Source organism: Panthera onca, chromosome B4 (genome assembly GCF_046562875.1).
Source record: "Panthera onca isolate mPanOnc1 chromosome B4, mPanOnc1 haplotype 2, whole genome shotgun sequence".
NCBI classification, from domain to species: Eukaryota; Metazoa; Chordata; class Mammalia; order Carnivora; family Felidae; genus Panthera; species Panthera onca.
In genome coordinates this window covers 99,985,361-99,996,778 of record NC_138345.1, presented here as the reverse complement: position 1 = coordinate 99,996,778, position 11,418 = coordinate 99,985,361, and positions in this window count along the sequence as shown.

Here is an 11,418-nt window from a genome sequence, read left to right as displayed (position 1 = left end):
CTCTGTCTCAAAAATAAATAAACGTTAAAAAAAATTAAAATAATAATAATAATAATAAATGTTGGAAAAAATTTTTTTAAATACTCTTAAAAAAAAACTGAGGTTATCTGGCCTATCACCCTCATTAATGAGGAAATTAAAGTCCAAAAAGGTTAGGAAATTTCTCCTGGGTCTCCACAAAAGCTAGTTACAAAACAACAACTACTAGAACCAGGTGACTCCAGGTGACTCTTTTCAGCAGAAACTACTTTCAACCTTGCTCAGATGGTACCATTGCCATTCAGAAGCTCTAATATTTTATTCCAACTTTGTATAATTACATGACTATGCAAAGTTGCAGGAGACCCTAATAATATCATGTGCCTACCTCTTGGTGGTCCTTGAGTGATAAGAAAAAAGATCTGATATAAGGAACCCCCAGGAATCATCTTTCAGTCCATAATGGCAGAGCAAGTACCTGGGTTTACCAGCATACTGAGACAGTACAGAATGGAAAGAAATAAGTCTCCTAAATACAATCAGGACACAAGTAGGAAGGGGTGTTGGTACTGATTGGTCAACCACCAATAAATTTCTACTACAAGATTAAATACATACACGAGAGCTTTCACAACCTAAAATATTTGATAGTTAAGCACTATGTTTTTCTAAGTTGATAAAATTATGTATCAATTCTAAGAGTAACATGAATGGTTTCAGGACTGATTTATTGGCTGATACTACACTGAATTAGAAACATGGCTAAAATGCTTACATTGCTTAATTTTCATAACTCCATGGCATGAATGGAAGAAATATTGATAAATTTATAGCCTCTGTTAACTATTCAATTACTTAAGAGAAATAGTCATTAACATCTCAAGACAGTAATTGTTTTGAAGATTTACTGATAAAACTACTCTCTCAAAGATAAACATTTAAAAAAAATTTTAAAAAAGATTTACTGATAAAATTAGTAATAGATGGTTATCTAGAAGTGAGTAGATGTGCAGTTATACTTGTCTGTGGGATTAATTCATAAGACAAATGAACCTGATCTCAGCTGTCAAGATATTTGTTTGGTTGCTAAAAATTTCATTAATGAAATGTTACTATGATTCAATTCAGTAAATTTTTATCAAGTCCTTACTTCTTGGTAGACACTAATACAAGTTTGAATAAAGTCTGATCCTTGCCCTCAAAAACACATTTGTCGTGAAGGGGAAAAAAAAGAAATAAATGATCGAAATTTATTCCACCACTTTCACGGATAAGTGGGAAAGTTCAAGGTTTTACCTACAGCCACCATTGCCCTTTTGGGGGTTAACATTCACAGTCTCCACTGCAGCACTTCCAAAGGTCCTGAGATTTTGAGATGGTGGTTGACCCATTGGATCAATTGACTGGGTACTGAGCAAAGTCTTGCGCAGATGGGTATCACTCCACCAGACGATCAATTAGTGACATGCTAGTTCTGAAGGGACAATCTCTTTCATATTCCTGATGTTTCCTTTAATATTGAAAGCACCACAACTGAAGTAACTCTGTCAGTTTTCCCACTCAATTTTATCAGATGGGTAAGCGTAGTCATTTCCCTATCTGATAAAATTGGGAGAATAAAGTGACCATGCTCATATCATCTCCCTTTTTCCTCTTGGGAGCAAACCTGTTTACCAGGAGGAGTACTGGGAGCTGCAGAAAAACCTCATGGGACATCCCACCGTCTCCCAGAGGGAGAACCCACCTTCACCAAACACTGCCTGTGGGGAGAGGAGGTATATCTATCTCATCTTGGGTTCTGTAATCTGTATTCTACCTCTCCAACCCATGATTTATCAGTAAGAAGGGTGATATTGTGGCCCTTGTTTGCTACTTCTTGGGTGTACTTCCAAGTTTGTTAATGTTTATCCCACAACTCCAGATCCCGTCTGTCTTGGTCTCCCACCAGGTCATATTCCCTCCATCTCCACCTCTTCACCACATTAACAGACACCAGTACTAATGAGGGAAATCGCTATGGTGATATACAATCCAAACTGGAGTGGCCCATCTAAGACTGTGAACTCAGCTTTCACAGCTCTCTGGTACTGGTGCCAACTAGGACTCATTCTAGGTAGATGGTCAAGGTGAGCACACTTTCACTGGAGACTAACTCTGGACCTGTGTGTGTGTGTGTGTGTGTGTGTGTGTGCACTCCCCAGACCTGGTCCCTCATCCTAGATCCCATGAGGGATCTGTCTCCCACTAGGTTATGCCCTACATCTTGCCTCTGTCCCCCACACTCCAGCTCAGGGAATCCCTGCTACTAGTGACCTCTTGTCTAACTCATCACTTCTATCACATCTCTCATCTCTACGTGGGTACTTCTTATTCCCATGATATGCCCGGGCTTTGGAACTCAAAGGTCAACAATCAACTTCTTTTTCTCTGTATCCACTCCATCATCCCCTTCCCTGATGCAGCAAGGCATCAATTGCTTAGCTAGCCAAAAGGTAAAAATAAATATGGAAACAAAAAGCTCGTTTGAAAATATTGTCCTACGCCACAGGTGACTAAGGAATTACAATATGGTGTCAAAACAAGAGCAATAAACACAGAGCACTGGGCTGATGCAAATGAAAGCCAAATAATTCAGCACAAGGGCATCAGGAAAAGTTCAGGGGAAGACAGCACTCCGCATCCAACCTTGAAATTGTCAGAATAGAAGTGAGTTCTTACAAAGATCTGTGTTTTTGCATTGTGGGAATTTTTTAATTTGCTTGTTTACTTTTGACTTAGGAAAATTCAAACAAAAATAGAAGAGTACAATAAACCCCCATTACCAAATGCATTAATTACCAACTCATGGACAATCTTGTTTCATTTAAACCACCCATCTAACATTCGCCAAACTGTTTTGAAGCAAATCACAGACATTTTAAAAGGTAAAGACTTCTAAAATATTATTTCCATACCATCACTAACATAAACATTGCTGATAATTTTTAATGTCATCAAATAACCAGTCAACATTCATATTTCCCCATATGTATCCATTAAAAACAAAAAAACAAAACAATTGCTTGTTCAAATAAGACTCCAAACAAGGAGGTGCATACATGGTTTTTGTTTGATATTTATTGTCTCTTTTCATTTATAGTTTCCCCCCCTTTTCCCCCTGCAATTTATATGCCAAGGAAACCAGATTGTTTGTCCTATAGACTTTCTCACATTCTGAATTTTGACGAATAAATCCCCATGCTGCCTTTGTATATATTCCTCTTTCCCTTCTATTCACTATAAATTACTAGGTTCAACCTAAAGCCTGATTTGACAAAACTTTGATATCTTTTTGACAAAAATATTTTATAGGTGGTATTGTAGACTTCTAACAGGAGTCACCTAATTTTTTATTGCCCCCTCCCCCCGCTGTGAGGTTAGCAACCACTGAAGATGTTTGCTCACATTCATTATTTCATTAAGGGTTTGTATTTGTATTCTAGAGGTTTATAACAAAATCCACAAAGAGAATTCCTCTTTCTCACTGACTGTGGAGCTGGATGAATAGTATAGATTATCATACATTCTCTAACACTCAGGCTAGACTCAAAAGAGTAAGGACGAGGAGACCACACAAGCTTCACCAGCTGGTCTCAATAGGGCTTTCCAGTGTGTCACGGTACACTAGTAAGTCTCACGTAAGATGGTGACTCCCAAACTTTGATGTCTAAATTGAAAACAGAGGGATTTAAATGCAGGGCCCAAAGGAGTTCCACCATGAAACAGATTTCTAGAATCCTGATAGCATTTCCTTTGTGTTCACTCTTCAAAACATTTCCTTAGTTTCCCTCTTAGAACAAACAATTCATTCCATTTCAATCAACCCTCATTTTCTTCCTTCTATTGCATAGATTCCCCTTCCCTATTTGACATTCTCCTTGTCATAAATAAATAATCAGTTGGATTCATGTATACACAGCCCTGTCAAGAATTAAAAAAAAAAAAATCACTCAACATGAAAAGCAAAGACGGCACTGTGAAACAAACAAAAAAAAAAAGCATCTATTTTCCTACCCAGGGCATCTGCCAGCCATTAAGGTGTTGTAATAATTTTTCTTTGTGCATCAATTGGTAAGCCAACTGTTAAGTTTTCAGTACTACTCACTTCACAATTTACACTAAATGAAGCATTGCTCCCAAGACTAGCTCTTTGTAAAATAAGGCTTTGGCTAGATTCATTTCTTATCTAATAAGCAGTAATGAAAAGCAACATTTAGGGGCACCTGGGTGGCTGAGTCAGTTGCACATCTGACTTTAGCTCAGGTCATGATCTCATGGTTCATGAGTTCAGGCCCTGTGTCAGGCTCTGTGCTGACAGCTCCGAGCCTGGATCCAGCTTTGGATTCTGTGTCTCCCTCTCACTCTGACCCTCCCCTGCTCATGCTCGCTCTCGCGCGCTCTCTCTCTCTCTCAAGATTAAATAAAAACATTAAAAAAAAGAAAGAAAAGCAACATTTATATCTCATTTGTTTTATTAAGTCTCATCGAAGTCCTACAAAATGAAAAGATTTCTTATTTTCTTATACAGCAAATTGAAGGCAAAAATTCAAATGAGAGAATAATCATAATTCTTTAATTGCCCAAGCAATGCTAGGGTTAGTATTGGGGGAGGTGGGGTGGCAATTGTAAAAGACAGATTCAACCATCATAAATATGAACACCATATGAGGTGCTTAAATTCATAGCTTGGCAGTGAACTTACAATGTGTCACACACTTCAAAGAAGCCTGGATATGTTTTCAAGTGCAATCTTTTTTTTTTTTTTTAAGTTTTAATTTAAATTCCAGTTGGTTGCCATACAGTGTCAAGTGCAATCTTTAACACTCTCAGTTCTGTCTCAAATTTTGTGACTGTTGCTGAACATGCTTATTTAAAAGTGAAAGTCATTACAGCATTTCAGAAATGGGCATAGAAAAGATCGTCACACATGATCACTGCTGCCTATTCATGATGGATTTAAGACAGTTTCTCAAGACACAAAAAACAAGAAATGAGAAAAAAAGAAAGAGAACCTATGTTTATGAAAACATAAAACAAACGTGGGAATGAAGCTAGTCCACGAAAGGTACACCTGTCTACTCCCCAGGAGAGTATTGCCTGTGAATGAAGAGATCTTTCTAAGAGTCAAGGACTTTACTGATAAAGCCAAGTGAGATTGACCTCATGTGGACATCTCTACTGAGGCCTTCACTCTGTTATAACTTTCTACCACCTTTTCATCTGTTCTAGGACTTTAAAACTTTTAGGTTGAAAACAAAGAAGTCTTTAAAAGCAGCTCAAAACAGAAAGCCATAATTTTATTAATTTCTGGTCAATGATACCTCCAGATTTCTTTGGAATCATTTTTCCTCATTCTGCGGCAAGTACAACTACCAAAAAGCATAGTAGGTCCTTTGAATCTTTCCTAGCTCTTTGAAGAGTTTCTAAAAATCAAAGAGCGGATTATCTCAATCACTCTTTCCTCATTTTCAGCATGGAAAATTCTCTGTATCACATTTTGACTGCATAAGTCTTGGAAGGAGTACTGCCTAAGGATTTTTGTGCCCTCAGCAACTGAAAAGTCATTCATTAATCCATTCTTTATTTATTCATACATTTGCCAATTTAACAGATGTCTTGAGTACTATCTATGTTCTAGAAGTGGTGGCCGTCACTGGGCACAGTGAGGAAAGCCTGAACAAGACACCTATTCTGTCTTCAAGGAGTAAGGCAAATTGAAGGCCTAATCTCAATTTTCATCCCTCCCTCAAGTTTGGGGTTGCCTTGGATGGAGTCCATACCAGTGAGATTTAAGGGAAAAACAAAAACAAACTGCTCAGATTTCTGGAAAAGCTTTCTTGATGAAATGAAAAGACTTAACTAGAGCAGAGGCTTTGGCTCTACAAAGAGTGAGCTGCTGGACAAATGCCAAAGGCTGGTTTCTTTCATCTTGACATTTCGCGGGAAAGGAAAACAACCTCTGTTTAAGCACCTTGAGTCAAATTTTCTGTTACTTGTAGCCAAAAGCATTCCTAACTAGATCAATGAGCTCACAATTTGAAAAATTAGACACAATTCTGGGACACCTGGGTGGCTCAGTCAGTTGGGCATCTGACTTTGCCTCAGGTTCTGATCTCGTGGTTTGTGAGTTTGAGCCCTGCATGGGACTCTGTGCTGTCAGTGCAGAGCTCACTTCAGATCCTCTGTTCCCGCCTCTCTTGGCCCCTCCCCTTCTTGTGCTCTCTCAAAAATAAAAAAATAAATAAGCATTTAAAAAATTAGACACTGTTAACCATAAAATAGAAGACAAAAAGAAGAAAATCCTATTACCCAGGCTTCAACAAAATATTAGCTTTGAGGAATAAAAATCTCTTTTGTTTAGGAAATAACGAAGGAAGAAGGGATGGATGGAAGAAACAATGGGGAGGAAGGGGGGAAATGTGAAGATTTTTGCTGTTGCATTTATTTGTCCCAGCAAGACTGATTTAGAAGTAATTTGAGGCAATATCTCCTTATCAAAGCTCAGACAACAGAACTGTCATCCTGCAGGACCAGGTAATGTGGCCCTGGGGTAGACATTCAGGAGAGAGAACAGTAATGAAGAATTAATATTTTTGGACAGAGTTGGGGTAGCTGCACTGTGAATCATAATTTGAGGGAAAAGAGAATCTTTAAGAAGTTTTGATAAATGTTGAATAGATTACTCCTTTCCTTTTCTTTCCTTTCTCTTTTAAACACTTCAGCAGTGATTTATATTATTTCTTAGGATTTTTGAAGTAGATATATGTTCTATTGAATAAAATACATACAAAGTAGAAGCTTTAGGCAATTTAAGAAGGGCTAGAATAATGAAGTTTCACATGCATTATTGTATTTAATCATTACAGCTACTCTAAGAAAGAGCTATTATTTTTTTAAACATGAGCAACTGAGGCTCAAGAGACTAATGTATTTGCCTCACCTTTTATCTTTAGCAAGTTGTATAATGAAAACTGAATAAACTTTTCCCATTTCCAAAGTCCTTTCTCTTTCTGCTACACTATGTGGCCTGGAAAAAAGGGAAGTGGAGAAAAATAGTAAAGACCCAGATATAAGGAGGGCTGAGACAAAAAAATTCCTTAGACAGGAATTTTTCTGAAATTCCTAATATATAACTAGAAGCCACAAGAAAATTTTAGTGTAAGGCCAAAAACGAACCAACACACAAGATTTCGTTTGTTTGTAACTTAGGTGAAAGGTAGCTGTACTTCTAACTATCTGGGTGACTTTATAGAAGGTACTTACCATGGTCTCTGTTTTCTCATCTGTAAGATGAGTTACTATGAGGATGCATCAGAACAACAGTCTGAAACATAAATGATCCTGGACCATCACCAAGATCAGCAGGACTTTATTCCATGGCCAATAAATAACATTCACACCACTTTTACATGGAGTAAGGCTTCAGGAGTGCCAGGGCGGCCAGTCTTTTGTGGCGGGAAGGGAAGTTTTCATACAAAGAGACTTAAAGCAACACCAGAAGGTCACAAATGAAGGGGTCTCCCACTCTCTAAGAAAGATTAAATCAGATCATTGACTCCTTTACTTGATGTTTAAGACACACTCGATCAAAAAAAAAAAAAAAAAAAAAAAAAATTAATGTAGGCTTCACGCCCAGTACAGAACGCAACACAGGGCTTGAACTCACAACCCTGAGATCAAGACCTGAGCTGAGATCAAGGGTTGGATTCTCAACTGATTGAGCCACCCAGGTGCCCCAAAACACGCTCAATATTTTAAAAAGCATATGGACTTGCTGTAACTTTTTTTCTTTTCTTTTTTTTTTTTTTTTTTTTGCATACTGCTACACCTGAAACATTTCCCTAAAAATATCTAAGCCGGATTTCCTAAGAATGTTTTAAGATACTTTTTCCTTAAAAATGCCTAAACTTGGGGCGCCTGGGTGGCGCAGTCGGTTAAGCGTCCGACTTCAGCCAGGTCACGATCTTGCGGTCCGTGAGTTCGAGCCCCGCGTCAGGCTCTGGGCTGATGGCTCGGAGCCTGGAGCCTGTTTCCGATTCTGTGTCTCCCTCTCTCTCTGCCCCTCCCCCATTCATGCTCTGTCTCTCTCTGTCCCAAAAATAAATTAAAAACGTTGAAAAAAAAAAAAATTTAAAAAAAAAAAAAATGCCTAAACTTGCTTGGGTGCCTGGTTGGCTCAGTCAGGTTAGCGTTTGACTTTGGTTCAGGTCATGATCTCACATGGATTCAAGGCCAGCATTGGGCTCTGTGCTGACAGCTCACAGCCTGAATCCTGCTTCAGATTCTGTGTCTCCCTCTCTCTCTGCCCCTCCCCTGCTCGTGCTTAGTCTCTCTCACTCTCTCTCACAAAAATAAGTGTTAAAAAATTTTTTTTAATGCCTAAACTTGCAACTGTTGTAAATAAAGCCTTTTTTTCTGGGAATCCTAGGAATTCTTACAACATTAATACAGCTGTAAGTTAATGGTTTATAGACTGTTGAATAACTAGACCAAAAAGTCCACTAAGCAAGCACTGGGGCCCAGGAGGGTAAACAGTTGGAGGCACATACACAGCTTCATCAATACCAGGCTGGGCAAAGGGCCCTTATAAGATGACTTGAGCCTGAGAGGAAATCCTCAGTGAGTGAAATATGCAATACAAAGACCCCTGAAAATAAGAACAGGCTGTGTGATTGAGTGCCTCTGGGCCCCAGGTAAGGCTGTGGGGAGCAGACCACCCAGTGACAGAAGTAACAAGCCACTGTTATCCAGGCTTTAGTCTGTTGCATTTCTGACCACTGTCTGGTCTTCCGATTTTCTTTCTTTCCCTTGGTTTCAGTCTTGAGTCTGGCACCTGAACCCCCACATAGTGTGAACATAGCAGTTTATTAATGTAGAAGTACTTCAGACTTCAGATATAGGATTTCAGAGCTGGGAAGGGTTTGGGGAGGGTTGATTAGATCAACAGTCTGTTCACTTGGAGGCTGAGGCAAAAACCAGGAGTGCCGCCCTCAGGCTGTGGGACAGATGGAGAACTGGGAAAACAGGCTGGAAAGGAAAAGAAGAGAAGGGGAAGGAAGGCAGAGAAAGAACAAGAATAGAAAGCGGAGGGGAGTGGCAGCTATAATTGCTGGTAGACTTTCTCATAGCATCTGTGAGTCAGAGTCTGGTCTACCCCTGAGCTAGACTTTACCCACACCATTCTGTATGTGATTGGATATTAGAGAGACAAAAGAAAAACATTGGTTGGAGGGAATCTTGGTCTACCCTTCTGTGAGTCCTACATCCCTAGTCAAGGCTTTGGCAACAGACAGGGAATCAAGCCCTCCAAGTTTCTCAGCTTAGGCCAGTGAGAGCTTAGGCAACACCCAGGTGCTGAAGTGAAAAAGTGAAAAGCAGAGAAGGAAGAGAAGAAGCATTTGGAGGTTGCAGGGGGCTGTAATTTCAGATAAGGTGACCAGGTAAGGCTTACTAAAGGTGACTTTGAGAAAAGCAGTTGAGGAAAGGAGCTGTGGAGAAAACTGAGGGAAGAGCCTGCAGGAAGAAGAAATAGCCAGCATAAAGGCCCTAGAGGAGGGGAACAGGGAAGGTGCAGGATGCCAGTGGAACTGAGGGGAACCACCAAGAGAAAGGCTGGAATACAGTGAGGTCAGAGACGCAAGCCCATCACAAGGACTTTGTAGAATATGCAGTAGAGTTTGGCTTTTACTCTGGGTAAGATGAGAAGCCACCAGAACGTTTTGTGCAGAGGAGTGAAAGATCGGACTCGAGTTTCAACAGGATCATTTTGCCAGTTGTGACTCAGAATAGGCTGAACACAGAGAAGGATGGAAATAGGGAGACTGCTCAGAAATCTATTGCAATAATTCAGGCAAGAGAGGTAATAGTTTTATTAATCAATATCTCTCTTTTCTTCCTCATCTATAAAACAGGCCAAGTAATGCTCTGTTTTGGAGAGTCAGTGAGAAGGTGCATTAATAGTTATAAAGGCCTTAGGACATGCCTAGCATACAGCAAACACTCAAGTGTTAGTTATTATAGGGTCTTGAATCTGTCCATTAGCCCCATGTTATGGATACAGAAAATGAAGCTGAGAGAACTTAAATGACTTGTCTAAAACCACAGTATCTTGAATGTGTTAAGAACTTGAACAGCAGACGTAGGCCTGTGTGTTTATGGTGTGACAATTTGCAGCTACTTTCAACGAGTAATGCTCTCTACCTCATTCTAACCACCAGTATTTGCTCTGACTCTGTTCATCAGATTAATCAGATTAACCAGTCACTTAACTTTAGCAAACCCTGGGCTACAAAACAAGTAGGTTTTTTTTTTTTAATGTTTATTTATTTTTGAGAGAGATGGAGAATGAGAAGGGGAGAAGCAGAGAGAGAGAGGAAGACACAGAATGTGAAGCAGGCTCCAGGCTCCGAGCCATCAGCACAGAGCCTGACGCAGGGCTCGAACTCACAAACCACGAGATCATGACCTGAGCTGAAGTTGAACACTTAACCAACTGAGCCACCCAGGCATCCTACAAAACAAGTAGGTTTGATGGAAGGAGAGAGATGACAAGAGGTTCAGAGCATAGGTCACTTCTATGTGAGCAGACCTAAGAATTTAGAGAGGATAGCCATGATACTTTAGAAGTAAAAAAAAAAAAAAAAAAGAAAAAAGAAATAGTAAAAGAAATGTAGAAAGAAGGTGAAACACATGGGTATGTAGGAAAAGCAAAAGAAGGAAAAAGAAAAGAAAGAAAAGATTAAATCCTAGGAGTAAATTTTACCTTCTTCAAAATTCTGTTCAGGACTGTCCCTGCAGTCTTTTCTACATCCTATCATTTTCTTGAATGTCTTTGCTTTTGACCTGCTCCAAGCTTTCCTCATCTCTCACCATAGTATCAATACCATGCTGATGGCCAATAATGCTGAGAAACCATGACAGTGGCAGAAGAAACAGAAAGAAGTGTACCTAAAATTAGAGCCAATTGAGGGGCACCTGGGTGGCACAGTCAGCTGAGCATCTGACTCTTGATTTCAGCTCAGGTCAGGATCTCACAGTTGGTGAGATTGAGCCCCATGGCGGGCTCTGCGCTGATAGCCCGGAGCCTGCTTCGGATTCTCTCTCTCTCCCTCTCTCTCTACCCCTCATTGCTCCCTCGCTCTCAAAATAAATAAATAAACTTAAAAAAATAAAAACGTAAAATAAAATGTTGGCCAATTGAAGAGCATGATCATTGTACTCAGCAGTCAGTTAAGAATGCAGACTGATTTCTCCTTAGAATGAGTGATTCATGTTAATATTTTACCAGGAACAGGAGACACTCTTTTCCTTTCAAATCCATCTTCCTTCAAAGGAAAGAGGGCTCTGATTTTTTTTTCGTGGTGTTCTGAAAACAAAACAAAACAAAACAAACAAAAACAA